Source organism: Barbus barbus, assembly GCF_936440315.1.
Source record: "Barbus barbus genome assembly, chromosome: 5".
Classification (NCBI taxonomy): domain Eukaryota; kingdom Metazoa; phylum Chordata; class Actinopteri; order Cypriniformes; family Cyprinidae; genus Barbus; species Barbus barbus.
This window is the reverse complement of record NC_136733.1, coordinates 13,797,876-13,823,554: the sequence shown is the minus strand read 5'-3', so window position 1 is coordinate 13,823,554 and position 25,679 is coordinate 13,797,876.

The window sequence follows — 25,679 nt, the reverse complement described above, 5'->3', positions numbered from 1 at the left end:
GTAGCAAAGTGTCATTCACAAGAAAAGCTATACATATTTACAAACATGTGAGGGGTGTACTCACTTCTGTGAGATACTGTGTGTGTGTGTGTGTGTGTGTATATATATATACATATTCAGCACAAATGACATGTTGTCACACACACAAGGTATTTACAGTAACATTTAACAAATGATAATTAGCATTTCATTGTATTGACCAGCATGAAAGAACACTTAATTTTCCAGAACACTCTAATTTACTAATAATTTGTGGTGCTGAATAGGTATGATTAAACAAAATAAAATGCTTTATGTTTATTCCAACCTTTTATTTCAATTTCTTGTAAGTGTGTCCTATTCAATTCAAACTTATATTAAAGGGCAGCCAATTTTTAAATTGTGTATTTTGACCTACCCCTCTACCTGCATACTTTAATGGCACAAGAAACACCTCAGACGTGTTTGGCATGACAGAGAGACTCTGGCAGAGACTCTGGATGAACAGCTGTCTGTCTTCATCTCAGCACTGTTTCAGCGAGCATGTTTTGACATATTTAACCCTCAGCACTCCTACTGTTTACTGAGACCACCCAGACAGTCCACTCGGCGCTGACTGTGAGAATTAAACTGTTTGTTCATGTTATTCGAAAAGTAAGATAAGCATTTTTACATTTGCGTACATAATATTCGGAAAGCATTGTTTAAATGATGAATAATCCATAAAGTAGTTAAATTAACTATATTTGCCCACATGGCCCATATCAAGTCAAAAATATGCCAAGCTAGATTTTATTAGAATGAGAACTTACACATTGCATACTTCTCTAAACAGTTTTTTTTTAGCTGTTACTTTTCATTATTAGATGCATATATTATTGCAGTCGTTCATATTGAAAGAAGGAATACATTAAGTGCATAAAGTATAGTGACAATAAAATAAATAAAAAGAACAATTGAAATAAGAGGAAAAAGAGTAAAATGATTAAATTAACTTTCATTTGATTGTAGTCACAAGACTAGCCGTGGGAGTCATAATGAGATAATACAAAATGACATTTGTATGGCATCATAGTTTATCAACAAAACTATTTGACTCCAATTCCAGTTGTGCAGCTCTGTTTAAGCACGGTGAGCTCCAACCCATCCCACAGAGCTCCATGCAGACTAAATAAAAGCACACAGCCACTCAAAAACATGGGATCACATTCAAATCAGCTGGTGCTTTTATAAACCAAGATGAAAAAGCCTGAAAGAAATGTATATATATATTAATGTATCAATTAACAAGCAAACTGTTTTGACATCTGCAGATGAAAGAGAGTAAGGCGTTTTATATGTCTAATTACATCTATAATCTGCTAAAAGGCTTCAGATTTACTGTCCAATAGAGCTCTAAAATCTGGCATTAATTCAAGTGTTGTCAGCTGCCACCATAGGCAGATTAAAGAAACCCTCAGCTACTCAGCCACCACAGTCAACAATACCATATCTCGGGATGTTGATCCACGGCTGAAGATCTGCCATAGTGCTACTAGAAATCTCACACATGACATGTTTTAAACTTGTTATACAGAATTAATAATGGATAGAATGAGGGTCTTTGACAGAACCGTTTATATTTAATAAAGATTTTCAAGCTACAGCATGTGCTTCAGAATTTATTCTGTTATCCTATACTGAATTATCATTATACTGTACTTAAACTTTTGGGAAATGCAGCCCAGGAGCTGGGATGATATACTTTGTATACTCTTACTGTATATCAGATGGACTCATTGATATGAATAACTATAAAGTTAAAATTAAATTATTGATGGTGCTGAAATTTTGGCATTTTGTTTTTTCCACTTCTTGATTCCCACCTACTTTCTAATAATTCATCCACTTTTTTATTTTCCACATGAAAAAAGTGGGTTTATTTTTGTACTGATCAACACAACTAATGCACTAAAAGTTTTGTTCACCAATTTGTGGCTTGCTTGTGTTGTAGTTGTGTGAGAATACCTCATCCCATTAGGTTTTAGGCTGGGACCATTTGGGACGGATTTACAAGCATTGATCTCTTTAATAACATAGATAATAGCATTTCCTTAAGATCATCCCTTTTTAATACAAATGGGTTAGTCTACATATCTGAGTGGAGAGCTTGGATTCAGGTAAAGTCTTTGTTGAGTTTCAGTGATAGCATCTTGCCACACACAGCAGGGAGGTCTGCTTAAAATGAGAGAGTCAAGATAGAGCCTATTAATGTCTCAGATTAGCTCTTTTGTAGGATTTGGATTGATCAGAGTTTTTACAGTCTTGCTCCACTAGATTAAAGCTTTAATAGGGATCAGCTAAGGGGACTCATTTGACAAAATTTGAATGTCTAAATGTACTTGCTATAATGTTTATGTTTAGGATTTTTTAAACATGTAAAATATACATGATTAAGTAATTCTGGAAGATACATTGTGGTCCCCAAAATGTCATACATCTATTTTTCCCCAAGCTGAGATAAAACATGACTATAGGGAGAAAGAAAGAAAGAAAGAAAGAAAGAAAGAAAGAAAGAAAGAAAGAAAGAAAGAAAGTGTAATGGGGATGACGAGACGTGAGACGTGCGGATCCATTTGCAAAACTTTATTATAAAACATGGTCATATTCAGGCAGTACACAGCAAACAGGTATGGCAAGGGCAAAACACAAGAGCAATCCGTAGAGCAAGCGTGGGTCGACGATCAGCAAACATCCAACAAGGGCTAGGCAGAGAGATAAATCCAGAAACACGGGCAGGAATCAAACACAGGAAATCTAACAAGGAAAATAGAGAACAGAGAACGCTTTGTATGCAGCAGGGCTAACAATACTCGGCAGCGAGCAAGAGCAAGTCCCAGGCTTAAATAGTGTGTGTTTGGGTGATGGTGATTGCGAGATGGTTCTCAGGTGTGGGCGTGATCAGTGTGAACAGCTGTGAGTGATTAGTGAGTGCAATGGATGGTGGGAAATGGAGTCCAATGTGCTGTGTAGTGTGAAAGTCCATGTGGTGAGCGGGTGACCTCTGGTTGTGAGTAAACGGAAGTGCATGGCCAGGATTCGTGGAGCGGAGGCGGAACAGGGGGAGGGATGGAGGGCCAGATCCCTGCGGAAGTGGAGAGGCCGGGGATCGAGATGGCACGGGAGCCCACCAGGGCAGAGCAGGCGGAACAGGAGCCCACCAGGGCGGAGCAGGCGGAACAGGAGCCCACCAGGGCGGAGCAGATGACCACCAGACTGGAGCAGAGGACCACCTCGGCGGGGCAGAAGACCACCGGACCCGAGCAGAAGACTTGAAGTGACTTACAGCAGGACCTGCATCACTTCCCAAGACTTTTGGATCACACTGCAGGAAAACATCATCATCACAATTATGCTGAATTCCTGGACAAGCTGATTAAAAATTTCCAAACTCGCTTTGAAGATTTCCATCTGGGAAAACAAGTCTTGCTTTGCATCGAAAATCCATTTCTTGTCAAAAATATTGCAGAATTCTCAACTGAAGCCACAAAAGTCTTCCCATGGGCCAGTGCTGCTTCTCTGCAAACAGAGCTAATTGAGCTCCAAGAAAACCTAGCACTGCAGGAATCTCACTGTGACCCTGTCACCTTCTGGACGAAGATGGTTACTGCAGCAGGTGTTCCTCTCCTGCAGAAGATGGCCCTTCAAATTCTCACAATGTTTCCCTCAACATACTGCTGTGAATCTGCCTTTTCAACCATGAACATGGTGAAAAACGCATACCGCAGCACACTCACCAATGAACACTTACATCAGTGCCTCCGTCTGGCCCTCACACCTTTTATGCCCAAGTTTAAACAACTGGTGGCACAAAGAAGGTGTCACCTTTCACACTAAAAGGCCTAGCATGTTGTTTTTTGTGTATAGTTCAAAAGTTCTGGGTATTGCCTTTTTGTTTGTTAGAGTTCTCTATTTGGAATTTGACCATTACTTTTCCGGACCTCGGCCTGAATGGAAATTTGGTAAGTGGACCTTTCAAGTTTATATTTGAGTACCCCTGCTGTATACAGTGTTGTTGAGTAGCGAACTGAAAGTATCTAACTACATTTAACTACATTTTAGTAGCATGACAGTAGCTTAGCAGTTTCAAAACAGTCTAACTATTCCATTAAGCTTAGCAAGTCCCTGATTTTGGTTAGCACAGTTTTTTTTTTTTTAGTTAAATTGTAGTATTTGCTGGTTGTTGTTGTTGCATTTAGTATAGATACTATACCTTGGGAAGCCATAGTTTTTAAGTATATATATATATATATATATATATATATATATATATTTAAGTTTTTAAGGTTTTTTTGTTTTTTTTTGGTTGGTTGGTTGGCCTCCCACGTTGGGCCATTGGAATCGTCCTAACCTCCCCACAAAACAATTACCAGTTGACCAATAGTATGTTATAGTATCTGAAATAAGCGCAAATGTCAGGGCATGTCAAAACATCTCAAGGACCCTAAAATCACCTCAGACCACAGAGGGTTAAGTTCAGTTGGAAAAAAAAATAGTGTTGATGTTGCAAAATTTGTCAATTATGAAACAAATTTAATTCAGCTGTATTGCAAGCTAAAGGTGAGAGTGAAAAGGAACCAAAACTCCTTCAGGTGATTGAAATGGAAGGGAAAAAACTTGAGAGAAACGAGGCTCAGTCAGGGGATCAATTGTTCTCTGGTCTAAATAACTGAACACAGTGTGATTTATGATTCCAGGCTGCATCACAGGATTTGTTGCATAAACCTCTGAAATTTTCATAGCTCACAAAGACACTATGTTTATAGTTTTTAATAAAATCAGCGCAGACTGATGGTTCCTCTACATGCAATGTCCTAGCAATCACATCATTAACTACATGGTACAAGCTAATTGGCCTCTGCTGATTCTGCCAATAAGACTGTTTGCTCAACAATTAAATGGTCTGGTTTAGTGTTTTTTGTAAGCTAGTCCTGCAGCACGCTATCAGATTTATTCTGAAAACCTCCACCTCCCCAGCTCTACCTGTCTAAATCTACTATGGGATTTATGTGTGCCTATTGATGTAGCAGCAGTATATCTTACATGCCCACAGCATCATGTCTGTGTATCTACTGGCAGTAACAAGTCCATACTTGCTCTGAAGCAGCAGTGTGTGGCAGATCTAATCTGTGAAGACCAAAAAATGTAATATATCTGAAGAGTCTGGTTCCAAAACACGATAAACACCATTTTTACAAAAATTGAGTTTCCACCAAAATCAGTATTGTATCTGGTCGGTATTGAAAAGTACATTTTTAATTTTACGCAAAATGCGATACCTGCTGTATTATTCTGTCATGTTTTCTCCCTAGCTTTCCAAACCATGACAAACGCCAGTCTCCCTTCTCTGAATAATGCGATACATCCGCTCAACCAATCATAGCACCATTCTGTGCACTGGAAACAGTACCGGTAATGGCGGCACTTTGAATACACCCGGCATCCTAGTTTTCCTCATCTACTTTGTGATCAACAAACAAACCAAAACATTAGGGCTGTACGATGAATCACATGTGATTGTCATGCATATCTCGTCAGTAAAGCCAGTTCTGTGTTTAGTAGTAAATCTCCTTCACATGCTTTCAGATAGAGCGGCATTTAATATTCATTTCAATTAAATCCAAGTTTATTTGTAGAGCGCTTTTTATGATACAAATCTTTGCAAAGCAGCTTTACAGGAAATTAAGTTTCTACAATATACACTCACCTAAAGGATTATTAGGAACACCATACTAATACTGTGTTTGACCTCCTTTCGCCTTCAGAACTGCCTTAATTCTACGTGGCATTGATTCAACAAGGTGCTGAAAGCATTCTTTAGAAATGTTGGCCCATATTGATAGGATAGCATCTTGCAGTTGATGGAGATTTGTGGGATGCACATCCAGGGCACGAAGCTCCCGTTCCACCACATCCCAAAGATGCTCTATTGGGTTGAGATCTGGTGACTGTGGGGGCCATTTTAGTACAGTGAACTCATTGTCATGTTCAAGAAACCAATTTGAAATGATTCGAGCTTTGTGACATGGTGCATTATCCTGCTGGAAGTAGCCATCAGAGGATGGGCACATGGTGGTCATAAAGGGATGGACATGGTCAGAAACAATGCTCAGGTAGGCCGTGGCATTTAAACGATGCCCAATTGGCACTAAGGGGCCTAAAGTGTGCCAAGAAAACATCCCCCACACCATTACACCACCACCACGAGCCTGCACAGTGGTAACAAGGCATGATGGATCCATGTTCTCATTCTGTTTACGCCAAATTCTGACTCTACCATCTGAATGTCTCAACAGAAATCGAGACTCATCAGACCAGGCAACATTTTTCCAGTCTTCAACCGTCCAATTTTGGTGAGCTCGTGCAAATTGTAGCCTCTTTTTCCTATTTGTAGTGGAGATGAGTGGTACCCGGTGGGGTCTTCTGCTGTTGTAGCCCATCCGCCTCAAGGTTGTGCGTGTTGTGGCTTCACAAATGCTTTGCTGCATACCTCGGTTGTAACGAGTGGTTATTTCAGTCAAAGTTGCTCTTCTATCAGCTTGAATCAGTCGGCCCATTCTCCTCTGACCTCTAGCATCAACAAGGCATTTTCGCCCACAGGACTGCCGCATACTGGATGTTTTTCCCTTTTCACACCATTCTTTGTAAACCTTAGAAATGGTTGTGCGTGAAAATCCCAGTAACTGAGCAGATTGTGAAATACTCAGACTGGCCCGTCTGGCACCAACAACCATGCCACGCTCAAAACTGCTTAAATCACCTTTCTTTCCCATTCTGACATTCAGTTTGGAGTTCAGGAGATTGTCTTGACCAGGACCACACCCCTAAATGCATTGAAGCAACTGCCATGTGATTGGTTGATTAGATAATTGCATTAATGAGAAATTGAACAGGTGTTCCTAATAATCCTTTAGGTGAGTGTATTTATATACTCTAGAAATGTAACGTAACGTAGGAAGCAGGGAGAACGCAGGAGACGAGGAGTAAACTAAATAACAGTCTTTAATGACGAAACACAGGGAAAATCCAACATGAAGGCTTTGAACATAAATCAAAGAAACACAGGGAATGTGACAAGTAGACCTGACAAAGGAAGACCAAACAAACAGGAACTTAAATGCAAGGGATAATTAACAACCACAGGTGCTGGAATAAATCAATGAACTAAACAAGAACAGGAACAACCAAATAAGGGCATGAAGAAACACCTGGGGAAATTTAAAACAAGGAACACTTTGAAAACAAAACCATAACAGACCATAAACATGACAAGAAACTTAATATATTGAATTTATGGCAAAATTTGGTAATTCTGTATGCAATTCTGTTTGGTAATTCTATATTTAATACACAGAGCCATATATAACAGAGTAGCTATGCAATATTGCATTCATAATCGCAGATTAATCGCAGATTCGATTATAAACGCGCTATTGCATAGCTTGTCAGTGTAAGTAATTTTATTAATGCCAGTAATGTTTTTGTTAGTCCAGCGAACAGCACTAGTCAACTAAATTAATGTTGGCTAACATGGTAAAGATGAATGCACTTTTGGAAGTTGAATGTAAGGGAAATGTTATTTTGGAATTTCTGTTTTCTAATGTGATATGAGGTTCATGTTCTTGTTCATGATGAAATTTTCTTTTATTGTTGTAATTAATTTATAGCATTAACAAGATTCATTTTGGGAGCGATGACTTATTGAATGTATGTTTAGTCCAGTGCCTGCATATAAGATTAGCATTGACCAAGTTCAGAGGCTATCATATGTGGATCAACTTTCTTTGTTGTGTATTTTCAACAGTTTCAACATGAAAAATAACATTTATATTGATTCAATGGATTTATTGCATTGTGAAAAAAAAAAAATGTGTCATGGATTTATTGCATTTTGGGGGCGGAAAATAATCAGTTTTTATAATAAGTCTTTGAAAATCAAAATATGGATTATAATTTTTAATGTCATTATATCCTAAAGATGCTATGGGAAAGTTTGAAACAGCAAATAATGGTTTTCATCTTGCCACTTTCTTGGTAAAGAAAACACATTTTTACTCAAATTAATCAAAATGTATTTATATCTTTTTGGAACCAAACTCTTCATTTATTAGCATGCTAAAACGTTTCAGTGAATTGTCATGATTGAAATTAATCTACGAATAGTTCACATATAGTTGTCCCATATGGCCACCATACTAATTACTGTATACATTTTTGGAAAGCCATGTATTATATGGACCAGCTGTCATGAGGATGTGCATTCCTTTTCACTACACAATAAGTAGACGCCCACATTACACAGAAATATCTAATCCATGCAGAAATAGCAAGCAGGTGACCTACAGCATTGTATATGCATGCCATCAGATCCTTGTCGATACTGATGTTAATGAAAATCATAAGGCTAGTGGCAATACTGCAGAGCCAGCTGTAGTATGGCCAATCAGACAGAAGTCCCCATCATTCAACCAGTCAGATAGTGGGCCATTAAAGGCCATCAGTTTCCTGACAGGAGTATTTCCATCTTTGGGGCACCAGGGGCTGGAAGTGTCTTGTATGAGGGATCGCTTCACCAAAAGAAAAGGCCAGTAGCCCAAGGGATTAAATCATCCAGATTCTATCAGAAAGCAGCACGCGATTCAATTTGACAGCTCACATATGGGCAAAAGGCAGTCCTCACCACTGGCAATGATCCTTAAACGCACATGAGACCACATGCTAGGAGGGACTGAGCTAAAATGTCAGACAATACTTTTTAAGCCTCTACCTAGCTTTTATTATCCTACTATTGACTATAAGGTGTGTTTTGCAGCTAAGTGATCCATTCATGTTGTTTGTGTTTCCTGGAAGACCATAGCTGAACTTGTTGGCTTTACGTCAGTGTCTATGTCATTCATTCATTATTCTCCTTTTACACTTTAGACCAGCTTTGATAACAATGTTCAAACTGGTTTTTGACGACCATGCATGTTAGAAGCATGTTGATACTGTATATGCCATCCATAAAATGTTGTATAACCACTGCTGTTTATTTATTTATGCATGCTACGTGCATTATTTCTGGCAATGACTTTCAGTTTTTACTGTAAGTTATATAATTGATGAAAATGTTCAGTGTCAAAAATGCGAATTGTTTTATATTGTTAAAACCGTAAACATAAATACAATTTTGAATATACATATAATTTTATTATTTATGTAAAATAGTTTCAGTTCCATGCTTGCTTTCTTTACTTATCTGGTACAGATGATCCCTGTCTGCTTTATTTGCTTGATCATGTGGCTGTATATTTGTATTGTGTTTGTTGTCTATTAACTTTACGTAAAGCGTCCTTGGATTTTTGAAAGGCGCTATATAAATAAATAATTACTATTATTATTATTACTATTATTCATAAATGTACTTGCAAAAAATTTACTTGGCCAACGATCTTAGCTCTAACCTGAAGCAAAAAATAAATAATAATTAAAAACATGGAAGGAAGTCCCAATGAGCAATAGATTTGTAACAATATTGAATAAAAAAATACAACTGTATGTGTTTAAAAAAAAGAAAAGAAAAAGAAAGAAAGAAAGAAAGAAAGAAAGAAAGAAAGAAAGAAAGAAAGAAAGAAAGAAAGAAAGAAAGAAAGAAAGAAAAAATACAAATGTATGTAAGACAAATATATATGTTTGTTATGGCTTTCTGTCATATCAAGTAATACTTGACTCGAAGTAAAGGTAGCGCTATTTCTTTAACCCCTGTTTAATTTTTCCTTATTCAGCACTCTTTTCTAACATTACTTTTCCTAACATTATTGTTGGTCACTCTTGGTGGTACAGTGAGGGGTGATGAAAACATGGTAAATTCTGGTAATCTTTGAATATCTTTTTAGGCCAGATTATGTTCAACTTTAAGATTGGTGTGAGCTGTCAAATGTAAATGAGATGCAGCCTGAGTGTCCTGCCCTAGATCCAGTGAAGTGGAAGATGAGGGTGTTTTCCCTTAGGTCCTCCTGTCACTTCAAACAAGCTGCACTGCAGCAGATCAGTTATTTTTCACCTAGTCTAGTGAGCAAGGATAAACAAAAAACATTCATTTCTGCCGCAACCACTGAAAGAACAATCCAGGGGGTTCTTCTAAAAGATTACTGTGTGTCAACATGTTTCAGATTTGAAGAATAAACCATTTGACCCACTTCATATGTGATAATCTTTGCAGTAACTTAGTAGAGTGAATCTTTTCTTGGTGCACTTACTCTGAAAGTGAATTCTCACTTTCCCCAATAGTGAAATCATTGCGGTTCTTCCTCTTGAACGAGGCTGTAACATGGGAAAAGTCAGTGGTTCTCCAGGGGAAAGCATTGATCTAAAAGCCTCTGGACTCTGTCGATCTTCCCTCCTGTCCTCGCAATGTGGATTTTCCTCTTCGCTGAGCGTGCCTGAGCAATCAAAAAACATCTTCACTGGCTTGGAAATGTGGCGAAGAGGTCAAGGACAAGTTCCTTTCACAATCAGCAGAAAACTTCTCTTAGCGGTGCTTGAATGCTCCACTTGGCACCACCGTTGAAGTTGAGAAAAACAGCAAGAGAGATAGCAGGAGACCTCCACATGACTCACGATTTCTTATTCTGTTTCAGAGCTCTATGGTAGGAAGAACTACAACCAAGTCAGTTAATAGAAAAAAGCACAGTGATATACTTTTAAATCTAGGTCAGTTCAAGTTTTCGAACAACATACCTGGATGTCGTCCTTATAGTAATATATGTGCAATGACAAGTGTTAAATATGAAATCTATTTTCTTATTTCCTATCACAATTATGGTTAAAAGAGTATCTTACTAGAAAATCATTTTGACCTGCAAACTAGCAGCTGGAAAGACAGTGAATAATTGATGCTGAACATTGCTGTCTGAACTATTTATGAGTGTGAAGCTGAAAGTGGACTGTGTGTAGCGGTTGTAAGGGGATCCAGGGAAACAGTGGCTGCCATTGTATTCTGATTGTTTGAGATACTGTACCGCAGCAATTCTTATCACATCTGTAGCAAGTAAAATATGCCTGAATAACTAATCCTCAATTCATTTCAAATGACCCTGATACTTAAGAATTAATACCTGCTATTTCAAAACAGAAAAAAGCTTACAAAACTGTACCCAAAATAACTGTTTTGCACATGTATTTTTGAATATACAGTATCTCACAGAAGTGAGTACACCCCTCACATTTTTGTAAATATTTTACTATATCTTTTCTTGTGACAACACTGAAGAAATGACACTTTGCTTCAATGTAGTCACTTTTGTGGCCAGCAGTTTAGACATGGCTGTGTGTTGAGTTATTTTGAGGGGACAGCAAATTTACACTGTTATACAAGCTGCACACTCACTACTTTACATTGTAGCAAAGTGTCATTTCTTCAGTGTTGTCACAAGAAAAGATATAATAAAATATTTTAAAAAATGTGAGGGGTGTACTCACTTCTGTGAGATACTATATATATATATATATATATATATATATATATATTAGGGCCGGGACTCGATTAAAAAAATTAATCTAATTAATTAGAGGCTTTGTAATTAATTAATCGAAATTAATCGCATTTTAATCGCATATAAATATTTGACCTGAGAACAGTGAGAAGTAAGTTTTTTTATATGGATTTTTAAATTTCCCATCCACAGGGCCAGCCAAAGCGGTCTCATCAGCTTCTTTGTCCATGTTCACTGTGGTTTGTTTTTGGCTCTTTCTCAATATGCGTTCTTCAGCGATCTTGCGTCCTTGTGTTCTCGTTCTACGTCATCATTAACCGTCGAAGTTCAGTTCCAATTCTCAAGAACGCAAGTACAGAGGATGCATGAAAGTGCCCGGATATGTTCTTGAAACTGAGGATATATGCATCGAGTGCAGACTTAAGAGAATCGAGCCGTTAGAAATCCCAGAAAACGCTGTGGGTGGCCGGTGTACGGAAGCCTGTAAGCTTTAAAGTCGCTCTCACAAATACTTAACGGCTCTTCAAGTTGAAAGTAAACATTTATCGTTTTGTTTTGGTTAATTTTAATAAAGTTATAAGACCCGGAGAAAGTCTGCATTTTTATTGGCATATTAAAATGAATCTTAACAGTAAAACATATAACGCTGTAAAATAAAACAATACAATTATATAAAAGTAATATCTATAATAGTATGAAATGTTTTAATAAGTTATGACATTTTGTAATATTTATTGTTCATTGGCCGTTTCTTATGCTGAGACTATGCGGTCAGTTAAGCAGGAATGCAGTAAGTTACATCTCAATTCTCATAAGTGTGCGTTCTGTGTTCTCGCGTCCTTCCGAGTTCGTTCTTCCAAGGAAGCTTGCCAAGACTAGGGCTGGGTATCGTTCAAAAAATTTCGATATTGATACCGATACCTTGAGTTCGATACCGGTTCCTGAACGGTACTTTTTTCGATACCAGTTTTATAAAATCCGTTTTAATAAGATTACATTATCTGAAAAAACTATTTTGTTTAGCTTGTTGATATTTATACAGACTCAAAGTCTCATCTCCTGAGCCACTGCACAAAGGAACAAAATATATCCAACACAATAAATAAATAAATAATTTTAATAAAGTTCAAATTGTTTTCAGTTTAACCATCTGTTAGGCTACGTTTACACTAGTGCATGTTCATTTTAAAACACATAGCTCAGACAGAATCATCATTTCTAGGTTGTTAAAGACTTCAAGAAATGTAAAACCTTCATCCACTTTCATAAGTGGGTGTTTTATTTTCTTTCACCATATGTTTTATTGTTATTAAATTCTGGTGTAGTATGTCTAATTATTTGAATGCATAAAAACAACTTAGTTTATTTAAATTTATTCTTAAAATAGCCTAATGAAATGTTTTATTTTTCCTCAGAAATTCTGTGTTCTGTATCTGGTTTTCAAATGAAGACATAAAACATTAATTTAATTTCTCTTTAAATTATTGAAAATCAAAGTTTATTTATTTTGGCAAACAAAGGGAGGTTACTATTAAAATTAAAACATGGAATAACTGTTGTGTGATCATTACTAAAAAAAAAAAGTTTTAATAATTTTAATAGTAGCCTAGTAGTAGCAGTATGTACTGTCTGCTGAACAATATTAATACCGTTAATATTAAAACCGAACTTTTATTTTGACGGGTTGCCTGGAATACCTTTACAGTTCTGTGTGTATATGAGATGAGTTAGTTTTACTCGAATCAAACGGTAAAAGGCTCATGAAGTGACTTTCAGAGCAGGTCTGGAGATGTTGTTCATGTCCTCATTTAGAGAGGCGGCAGACGCTGAAATGACCGCGAACGTCACGCGAGCTTCAGTCTGTGTATAATAAACAAACCGCGCGATTTAAAGAGCGGACTGCTCCGTGCGCTTTCGAAACGCTCTCGCGGAGGTCAAACACTGATCAATCTGCACGTCGCCGTTTCTAGTCAAACACAGCTAGTGATGCAGGCTTATTGGCTCACTGATGTGATGAGATTAACCCCTTAGGTATCGAAATTTGGTACCGAACGACAAGACGTTTTTCGATACTCGGTGGTATCGAGGCAATTCGGTCGGTGCCTAAAAATTATCGAACTCGATACCCAGCCCTAGCCAAGACCGGTCTCCACGAACGCAAGTCCGTTCTAACGCTAGTTGGTGCTCCAGTATAATCGGTCCGCCGAAACTCATCCAGTGAGAAACGTTCCGCGGTGCAAAAATAAGTGCGATTAAAATGCGTTAAAAAAAATTAACGCGTTATTTTTGTGTAATTAATTAATCTAAATTAACGCGTTAAAGTCCCGGCCCTAATATATATATATATATATATATATATATATATATATCTGTTAAAAGAAAAAAATCTATCACATGCAGCACATGTACAGGGTGTGTGCTGTATAATGCAATGACGCATTCACATGTCATTTTATTCGTTCATCCATTTATTAATACGTTCTCCCACCCTTCCATTGTGTGTGAAGTATTTACCTGCAGGTGATGAAATCAGTCAGTCAGTTTTATGTTGTGCTGAAAGAATCTTTGTAGCATTGGCAAACATTTGTATTGTTCACATGCATCACATTTGTTCATTCTTCTTTTGAAAAGATTTTCTGTAGATCAACTGCTCCGCTTTAAGGTTTATTCACATGATGGCACATGATGGCACATGAGTGTTAATGATGAATAAAACAATTTCTCAGTTCTATTGCAGATGTAGCCAGCCTTTTATGACTCAGGGGACTCCTAATATAAAAATGGTAGATTTGCTTAAACCAATGCTATTCATGTATAAGAATTTATGGTAATAACATTAACAAACATTATTGCTTAGCTAGTGTTGACCTAGTTTCAAACTCTGGACTCTGGGTTTTGGATTCATTACAACACTGTATCATCTGACAGAGAGAGAAAAAAAGTTTCATGATGGTTTTGCACTCTATAAAAGCAACTGAATCACCTGAAAGATAATTATATTATATAAATATTATATGAATTTAAGTAAATATCAACCCAGGCTCATTGAAATGCCTGTGGTGACATTTCTGCACAATGATGAGTTGCTTGTTGCACGTTTTGTGACACTTTCAAAGTGAAATGTCCAGAGAGTGCTACTGAAAGCATGGTCAGTTCTGGCAATGTTTATTAAATTGGTTGTTGTGCCATTCGGGGCAGTTTTGGAATGAAATGTCTAGCAAGTGGCGCTAAAAGGTTAATGCTTAATATGTGAAAATAATGTAGCACCTACTCTCTACCTTAAACCTAACCAAAACAAATGCAAACTTGAGATAAAAATGCATTTTCTGTAGCAACCATTTTAGAACGTTTCTACACATTTTAAGGTCTTTTAGTGATTTAAAGGACTACTTTAGAAAAGCCATGCATATGGAGCTGATTATGAGATGCAAACATCAAAATATATTAGTTAATCACAAATTATTGTAAAAATGTGCTGTGATGTCTTGTATTGAGTATTGTACAGAAGACGATTAGGGCAAAGCAATAATAATAATAAAAAAAACATCTTGAGATTGCTTAGACTTTATAAAGTCATTATATTTCGAGAATTGTTTTTTTTTTTAATTTAGAGAAAAACATCCAAAATAAAATTTTAAGAATAAAGTCATTGAATTATGAGAAAAAAGGCTTTACATTTCGAGAAACAACTTGTTAAATTTCGAGAAAAAAAAGTTTAAATAAAATGTTGAGAATAAACTTGTTAAATTACGAGAAGAAAAGTTGTTAAATTTCGAGAAAAAACTCCAAATAAAATGTTGAGAATGAACTTGTTAAATTACGAGAAAAAAGTTGTTAAATTTAGAGAAAAAAGTCTAAATGAAATTTTGAGAATGAACTCATTAAATTACGAGGAAAAAAAGTTGTTAAATTTAGAGAAAAAACTCAGAAAAAAAAGTCTAATTAAAATGCGGCGAATAAACACACTCAGGTAGATTTGAGTCAAACAGCTTCTGCAGTGGTGTAGGTTGGAGAGTAATGCACATGAATGTAGCATATGATGCAGTCGACAAGTAATTTCATGAATTTTTTACTCGTAATTTAACGAGTTTATTCTCAACATTTTATTATTACTTTTTTCCTCGAAATTTAACGACTTTTTTCCTCGTAATTTAATCAGTTTATTCTCAAAATTTTGTTTAGACTTTTTTCCCAAACTTTTACCAGTTTTTTCTCAAATATTTAACGACGTTAATCTCGAGATGGTTTTATTTAATTATTATTGCTATTGTTATGGCCCTAATCCTGTTCCATAAAATTGTGCAAGGAACCATACAGAAAATAAGTGATAAATTGATAAACTCCCCCTACTTTTGTGTGAAATGGAATAAAAAGTTGTTGGTGTTTTACTTAGAGTGTTCATTTCAGCTAGAAACTGCAGTGAACTGTAAGTACCTTTTTGGAGTTTTGCAAAAATGTATGTAGAGGTACAGTTTTCCAGTGAGCCCTTATGTTCATTACTATATACACACAGTTGAAAAATCTGGATCTTATGTCAAGTCAAGTCACGTCAATATTATTTGTATAGCGCTTTTAACAATGCAAATTGTGTCAAAGGAGCTTTACATCGGCTTGATATAAAGCTGGGTGGCTTTATATCAGCTTTACAATATTTAGAAATAGTTTGTCGAAATAGTGTCATTCTCCTCTGGCCAGACAAAATCAGCAGTTTAAATATATGCCAGTGCTTCTCAAAGTCCGGAGGGAATTCAATCCAGACCCGCCTCCATTTCATATAAGAGCACTAATTATATTAGTGAGCCAGCACTGATTTGATTACAGATGTTACCGGGGAAACCATTATATCTGCCTCCTGCTGGCAGAGAATCAATTTGCATGTGCAAACACTGGTGTCTGTCAACAAACATAAACAAAAAGCCCTGCCTGCAATAAACAATTACTCTACTCTCTTTTATGAGATGAAGGGGGGAATTTTTTTGGCCAATATATCGGCCAAAAAATCGGCATCATATATCGGCCATCGATCGCTATAAAAACCCATATCGGTCGACCTCTAATGCTGACACGTAAATGAATTGTTTTGCCATTTATGCACTTGCTGGTAATGTATTTTGAATGCAAAGGGCACTTTATTTATTTTTTTAATTAGTGTTGATTTGTTATGCATGTTATGTCTGTTTATTGAAAACAAGTTTTGTAATAACCAATTGTTCCGGTCCGGACCTTTGACACTGATGAAAATTCAGATTTGGGCCTTTGAATGTAGACTTTGAGAACCCCTGATCTAGGCTAAAGAAGAATCAGATTGTGCAAAGGACTCATCTGGTTCCTGTGGTCTTGTCCCGATGGCCGTCTAGGAGACAGTGTTAGGTAGATTGTTCCAGAGTTTGGGCACTAAATAGGGAAACGATCTCCTGCCCGCAGTTGATTTTGATATTCTAGGTATTATCAAATGGCCAGAGTTTTGAGATTGCAGCGGACGTGAAGGACTATAATGCAATAAGAGCTCACTCAAATACTGAGGTGCCAAACCATTCAGGGCTTTATAGGTAATTAGCAAGATCTTAAAATGTATACGATGTTTAATAGGGAGTCAGTGCAGTGTTGACAGAACCGGGCTAATGTGGTCATACTTCCTGGTTCTAGTAAGAACTCTAGCTGCTGCATTTTGAACCAGCTGGAGTTTGTTTATTAAACGTGCAGAGCAACCACCCAATAAAGCATTACAATAATCTAGCCTCGAGGTCATGAATGCATGAATTAACGTTTCTGCATTTGACATTGAGAGCATAGGTTGTAATTTAGATATATTTTTAAGATGGAAAAATGCAGTTTTACAAATGCTAGAAACATGTTTTTCAAAGGAAAGATTGCTAACAAAAAGTATGCCTAGGTTCCTGACTGATGACGAAGAATTTACAGAGCAGCCATCAAGTATTAGACAGTGATCTAGGTTATTACATGCAAACGTTTTTGGTCCAATAATTAACACCTCTGTTTTTTCAGAATTTAGCTGTAAGAAATTGCTAGTCATCCAGTTTTTGAAATCAACTATACATTCCTTTAGTTTTGCAAATTGGTAAGTTTCATCAGGTCGCGAAGAAATATAGAGCTGGGTATCATCAGCATAACATTGAAAGCTAACACCATGTTTCATAATGATATCTCCCTGATATCTGTAAAGCTTGAAAAGTAAGGGGCCAAGCACTGATTCTTGAGGTACTCCATACTGCACTTGTGATTGGTATGATACCACTTCATTTACTGCCATGATGATGGCGGTCAGATAAGTACGATTTGAACCATGCCAGTGCACTTCCTCTAATGCCAACATAATTTTCTAGTCTATTTAAAAGAATGTTGTGGTCGATAGTGTCAAGCGCGGCGCTAAGATCCAGTAGCACTAATAGAGAGTTACAACCACGATCAGATGATAAAAGCAGGTCGTTTGTAACTCTGAGACCAGTCTCAGTACTATGATATGGTCTAAAACCTGACTGGAAATCCTCACATATATCATTTTTCTCTAAGAAGGAACATAGTTATGATGATACTACCTTCTTCTTTGACGGGAAAGGGAGATTTGAGATCGGTCTGTAATTAATTAATTCTTTGGGGTCAAGTTGTGTTTTTTTAATGAGAGGCTTAATAACAGCCAGTTTGAAGGTTTTTGGGACATATCCTAATGACAATGATGAGTTAATAATATTCAGAAGAGGATCTATTACTTCTGGAAGCACCTCTTTTAGGAGCTTAGATGGAACAGGGTATAAAATACAGGTTGTTGGTTTAGTTGATTTAACAAGTTTATACAATTCTTCATTTCCAATAGAAGAGAATGAGTGGAATTGTTCCTCAGGGGCTCTATAGTGCACTATCTGATGCGATACTGTGGCTGACAGCTGCATGGTTACAATTTTATCTCTAATAGTTTCGATCTTGGAAGTAAAGTAGTTCATTACAACTGTGCTGCTGGGTAATGTCTGCACCTGCTGATGTTATATTTTTTGTTAATTTAACCACTGTATTAAATAAATACTTGGGGTTGTGTTTGTTTTTTTTCGAAAAGAGATGTAAAGTAAGCAGATCTAGCAGTTTTTAATGTTTTTTTGTAGGATGGGGTACTTTCCTGCCAAGCAATATGAAATGCCTCTAATTTTGTTTTTCTCCAGCTGCGCTCCATTTTCCAGGCTGCTCTCTTTAGGGCCCGGGTGTGCTCATAATACCACGATGTTGGACTCTTTTCCTTAATCTTCCTTAAGCGTAAAGGAGCAACCGTATCTAAAGTGCTAGAAAAGTGAGAGTTAATAGTTTCTGTTACATCATCAAGTTGTTCTGAGCTATTGGATATGCTGAGGAATTGAGATAAATCGGGAAGATTATTTATAAAGTAGTCTTTTGTGGTAGAAGTGATGGTTCTACCATATTTGTAACAAGGAGTTGGCTTTACAGCTTTAGCTATATGGAATATATACAAAACTGGATAATGATCTGAGATATCATCGCTCTGCTGCAATATTTCAACGCCACTGACATCAATTCCATATGACAGTATTAAATCTAGAGTATGATTTCAACAATGTGTAGGTCCTGAAAGGTGTTGTTTAACACCAATGGAGTTTAAAATGTCTGTAAATGCTGATCCCAACTAATCTCTTTCATTATCAACATGGATATTAAAATCACCAGCAATTAGGACTTTATCTGCAGCCAGCACTACCTCAGCAAATTCTTTAATAAAGTCTGTATGGTGCCCTGGTGGCCTGTATACAGTAGCCAGTACAAACATTGCAGGGGATTTATTATTAACACTTGTTTCTTTGGATAACGTTATATGAAGCACCATTACTTCGAACTAATTATACTTGAAAACCGAACTCTGAGAAATACTGAAAATATTGCTATAAATTGTGGCAACACCTCGCCCTTTATCTTTTGGGCGCAGTTCATGTTTATAACTGTAATCTTGGGGGATAGACTAGTTTAAAGTAATGTAGTCATCTGGTTTTAGCCAGGTTTCTGTCAAACAAAGCACATCTAGTTTATGGTGATCATATCATTTACAAAAAGTGCTTTTGTAGAAAGGGATCGTCTCTGTTACGTACGTAACCCTCGTTCCCTGATGGAGGGAATGAAGACGTTATGTCGTGACGACATTAGGAGATTTACTTGGAAGCCCCAATGATCTCTGACTTAAGAGAAAACGCCAATGAATATTGGCTAGTGGATTTTGCATACCTGAGCCACTCCCCGTGCATACGGGTATAAAAGGGCGACAGGTGCATCCACTCATCAGGTTTTCTGCTGAGGAGCCGAGAACGTGTCCCTGGCAACCAGCGATGGTTCAAGATTGTGGCATGGGGACATAACGTCTCCGTTCCCTCCATCAGGGAACGAGGGTTATGTACGTAACCGAGATGTTCCCTATCTGTCGGTCACTACGAGTTATGTCGTGACGACATTAGGGGTCTATGGAAAACGCCACAACCTGAACCCCGTCACGACCTTGTGGCATGCAGATGTTAACCAGCTAGCGCGTGACAGACAAATGCCATGCGAAGGTCGCAACCTTCCCACCGCCCCAGCGCAAATTCGCTAACCTTGGCGCCCGCAGGGACCACTGAGTACATTGCTGCTGGAGATAGCCAAGCCGCTGTACCTTTCCCCAAGAAATTGGAAGGGATTTCGACCTTCTATGAAAGACCGCTTCAAGTCTTTCCTATTTGTTGTTACAGCTTGGCAGTAACGACAGGGAAGCGAGCCTTCCGGAGAAGGGCGCTACGGAGGCCACATCCTGCCCGAAGGGAGGTAACATGTGGAGACACTGGTATGGACTGGCCCAGGCCTGGGGCAGCGCTACATACGCCTGGACGAATACACGTGTGGGATCACCCGCAGGGAATCAGGCCACACGGGCACCTAGCCAAGTACAGGGGCTGACCGGAGACCCGGGCAAGCTAACACCGGTACTGGGCCTGGCGTCAGACTGCTCCGCCCGGTCTGACTGCCGGGGGTGCTGGAGGACTCCACCAGGGTTCGCCGTCCGGGGAACTAAACTGGAGGAGAGAAACAGGCGCTCATATCCCCGGGTAAGGGGGAATGGCGCAGCAAGCGTGACACCGGCCAACTCTTCCCGCCACTTACCTGTTACCCAACACACGGGAAGAGACTGGCTCAATGCGGAGACTGTAAAATCTCACGAAGGTGTTCGGTGTCGCCCAGCCCGCAGCTCTACAGATGTCTGCCAAAGAGACGCCGTGCGCCAACGCATAGGAGGAGGCAACACTCCGTGTGGAGTGAGCCCTCACCCCAAGGGGGCACGGCTCGCCTTGGGATTGGTACGCCAAGGCGATGGCATCCACTATCCAGTGGGCCAACCTCTGCTTGGAGACAGCCTTCCCTTTCTGCTGACCTCCGTGGCAGACAAAGAGCTGCTCAGAGCTTCTGAAGCTCCGGGTGCGGTCCACGTATATGCACAGCGCTCTTACGGGACACAGCAACGCCAAGGCTGGGTCTGCCTCCTCCGAGGGCAGTGCTTGCAGGTTCACCACCTGATCGCGGAAGGGCGTGGTGGGAACCTTAGGCACGTATCCAGGCCGGGGTCTCAGGACAACGTGAGAGTAGGCCAGCCCGAACACAAGGCACTCTTCGCTTACCGAAAATGCTTGGAGGTCCCCGACCCTCTTGATGGAAGTGAGCGCGGTCAGGAGCGCTGTCTTCGACAGGAATTTCAGCTCGACTGAGTCCAGCGGCTCAAAGGGACCCCTCTGAAGTCCAGCCAGGACGATAGAGAGGTCCCAGGAGGGCATCAGGGGTGACCTAGGGGGATTCAACCTCCTGGCACCCCTCAGGAACCTCACGATGAGATCATGCTTTCCCAGGGACCGGCCGTCCACTGCATCGTGAAGGGCTGCGATAGCAGCCACATACACTTTCAAGGTGGAGGGTGACAGCCTACGCTCCCAACTTTCTTGCGGGAAAGAAAGCACTACTCCAATCGTGTATCTTCGGGGGTCTTCCCGGCGAGAAGAACACCAGTTCGCGAACAGACTCCACTTCAGTGCATAGGCTTGCCTTGTTGAAGGAGCTCTAGCCTGAGTGATGGTGTCTACCACGCCTGTCTGCCGCGTCCCTGACCACTTAAATCTGCCGCGTCCCGTCCAGGAGCCACACATGGAGGTTCCACAGATCTGGACGCGGGTGCCATATGGTGCCGAGCCCCTGAGAGAGGAGTTCCTTCCTCAGAGGGATACGCCAGGGAGGGGCGTCACGAGGAGAATGAGTTCGGGAAACCAGGTCCGGGTGGGCCAATATGGCGCAACCAACAGGACCTGCTCCTCGTCCTCCCTGACCTTGCACCGTGTCTGTGCGAGCAGGCTCACTGGGGGAAATGCATACTTGCGCAGAGCCCGAGGCCAGCTGTGTGCCAGTGCGTCCGTGCCGAGGGGGGCCTCGGCCAGGGAGAAGTACAGCTGGCAGTAGGAGGACTCGCGGGAAGCAAACAGGTCTACCTGGGCTTCCCCGAATCGACTCCAAATCAGCCGGATCGTCTCGGGATGGAGTCGCCATTCTCCAGGGAACATGAGCTGTCGTGAGAGCGCGTCGGCTGCACGATTGAGCTCCCCCAGGATGTGAACGGCACGCAGCGATTTGAGCTGTGACTGACTCCAGAGGAGGAGATGGCGGGCGAGCTGTGACATGCGGCGTGATCGTAGACCTCCCTGACGGTTGATGTACGAAACAGCCACAGTGTTGTCCGTACGGACCAACACGTGCTGGCCCAACAGCAGTGGCCGCAACTGCCTTAGGGCCAGATGCACTGCCAGCAGCTCTAGGCAGTTGATGTGCCAAAGCAATTGAGGCCCCGTCCAGAGCCCAGAAGCTGCCTGCCCGTTGCATGTAGCGCCCCAGCCCGTGCTGGAGGCATCTGTTGTGACAACAACATGCCGGGACACTTGTCCTAAGGGCACCCCGGCCCGTAGAACGCAAGGTCCGACCAGGAGCTGAAAGAGCGGCGACACGATTGCGTGATGATCACACGACGTGTCCCGCAGCACCATGCCCATCTCGGGACCCGTGAGTGTAACCAGTGCTGAAGTGGTCTCATATGAAGCAACCCGAGCGGCGTGACTGCGGCTACAGATGCCATATGCCCCAGGAGCTGCTGAAACTGTTTCAGCGGAACCACTGTCCTGCCTCTGAAGGAACTCAGGTAGTTCAGCACTGATTGGGCGCGCTCATCCGTGAGACGTGCCGTCATACTCACGGAGTCTAACTCCACACGAGAAAAGAGATTCTTTGCACAGGGGAGAGCTTGCTCTTTTCCCAGTTGACCCGAAGCCCCAACTGGCTGAGGTGCCGGAGCACCAGGTCCCTGTGACCACACAACTGTTCTCGCGACCGGGCCAGGATGAGCCAATCGTCGAGATAGTTGAGGATCCTGACGCCCACTTCCCGTAACGGGGCAAGGGCGCCCTCCGCCACCTTCGTGAAGGCGAGGGGAGTAAGGCTGGATGGAACAGAAGGCGGTGCGTTCTGACTCATCCCCACAAAACTCCCTAAGTCCCCGGGGGGACTGGCTAGAGGTGCGCGGGGAGGCACCGCGTCCCCAGACCGCACTCTCTTGGCCACCGGCAAGATGGGTCGCGGGCGAGAGTGAGGAGGCAGCGCGTCGCATACTGTCAGCCCGCAGACCTGAGAACCCGGAGGGAAGGGAAATTGCTCTTTTATTGAAAACAGCTCAGGGGAACACAGGAGGGCGGCCAGCAGACTGGGGCTGCCCTGCGGCGGAGCAATGCATCACGCCGGGGCAAGATGTGCTGGACGCCTCAGTCTGCTGCAGTGCTGCCGAGAACTGCTGGCACAGCTCCCGACAGTGTCGCCGAACAGTCCGGCCTGGGAGACGAGAGCATCGAGAAAGTGCACTTTGTCGATTTCGTCCCTCTCACCAGGCTGAACCCTGCAGCACTCTTGGACCACAAGAGTGTGGACATCGCCTTACCGAGGGACTGCACCGTGACTTCCGTTGCCCATAGGGCAAGGCCAGTCGCTGAGCGCAGCTCCTGCGTCAACCTCAGGTTGGTACTACCCTCGTGCATTTAATGCCTTGGCTTGTGTACTCGCAGGATAGCCGTGGCATGCAGGGCAGAGGCTGCCTGGCCCGCAGCACTGTAAGCCTTGGCGGCAAGCACGGCCGTGAACTTACAGGCTTTGGCCGGGAGACACGGACGATTGCTCCAAGTGGCGGCGTTTCGCGGGCACCAGTGCACTGCGACCGCTCTCTCCACCTGGGGAATGTCAGCGTCACCCTTAGCCGCCCCGCCATCGAGGGTAGCGAGGACGGAGGAGGCAGACGCGCCGCTTCTGGCTGTAAAAAGGGCCGTCCACGACTCCATCAGCTCCTCGTGCACTTCCGGGAAGAAAGGAGCCAAGGCAGGGCGTGGTCGCGAGCCAATGCCAATGCCGAGGAGCCAATCACCTCACCGCGAGGGCTCGGGACTGGGAGGTGTGCACGCCTCCAGCCCGATCTCGCGGCGGCCCGGGAAAGCACGGCCGTCAACTCTGGGTCCGATTCGAACCCCGAGGAGGCAGCTGCGCCGAACCTTCATCCTCAGAGGACGATTGCCCATCCCCCGATGCCGCGATCGACATCTAATCCTCTATCGGCGCGCTGAATGAAAATGCTGGGCACGCCGTAAGACGGCACAACAGATTCATCGGGGAGCCGCACAGAACAGCTGCTGCAGGAGGAGTGAAAGGTCCGTGGGGACTAGCCCGGCGGAAGGCTCTCACTGTAATCCTCAGATCGCCCAGAGCACTAGCCGATGGTTCTCTGCTCGGCAGAGAAGCCAGCGCGGGTAGTGACAGAGGGAGCCCCTCCCATCCCCGTGAGGAGAGAGAGGCGCGATCGCAGCGCTGCTATGGTTACACGCTCAGTGAATGCGTAAACCATCCACGAACGCAGCTTCAGCGTGCTGGAGCCCCAGACACTGAAGACAATGATCGTGGCTGTTGACGGAGGACAGGAAACGACCGCAACCAAGAGGACACGGCCGGAACAGCGTCTTTAAAAAGACGTGAACCGACCATGATTTGCTCTTTTAGGAAATCTGCTCTTTTAGTTGAAGTGCCCAGGGGAATCGCTGCAGACAGGACACCGCTGTTCACACCGTGATGCCAACCAGAACAGCTTCCAGACAGATGATGAATGGCTTTGTGGAGATCAGCACGTTCATCCACTCGGCTCCGAAGCAAAAATCTGATGAGTGGATGCACCTGTCGCCCTTTTATACCCGTATGCACGGGGAGTGGCTCAGGTATGCAAAATCCACTAGCCAATATTCATTGGCGTTTTCTCTTAAGTCAGAGATGATTGGGGCTTCCAAGTAAATCCCCTAATGTCGTCACGACATAACTCGTAGTGACCGACAGATAGGGAACTAATATTCAATAAGCCAAGCTTTGTCATTTGTTTATCTGTATTATATCTGTTTTTTATTTGTTGAACATTAAATAAATGGTTACTCTTACTTTGGTTTGGATGTTTTCTGTATTTTCTAGTTCGGGGATCAGACACAGTCTCTATAGTGTGATATCTAGGTGAAAGAGTCTCTATGTGCTGAGAATTAACTGACTTCTGTGACGTGAGACAGCTAGCAGACGGTCGGTTTAGCCAGTCTGTCTGCTTTCTTACCTGGGCCCAAGTTAGTCAAGTACGAACTCTAAGACTATGTGCCATATTTCTATTGAGAAGAGCGGCACCACCCCAAGAGGGATGAAGACCATCTCTTTTCAACAGGTCAGGTCTGCCCCTGTTTTCTATGAAACCAATTTTCTATGAAACCTATGTTATTCTGCGGGCACCACTTAGACATCCAGCCATTGAGTGACGACAGTCTGCTATGTATCTCATCACCCAAGTAAGCAGGGAGCGTACCAGAGCATATTACAGTGTCTGACATCGTACTTGCAAGTTCACACACCTCTTTAAACATCATATTTAGTGATCTCCGACTGGCGAAGTCGAACATCATTAGCGCCGACGTGAATAACAATCTTACTGAATTTACATTTAGCATTAGCCAGCACTTTCAAATTTGCCAAGATGTCAGGCGCTCTGGCTCCCGGTAAACATTGGACTACGCTGGCTGGTGTCTCTATTTTCACGTTCCGTACAATAGAATAGTC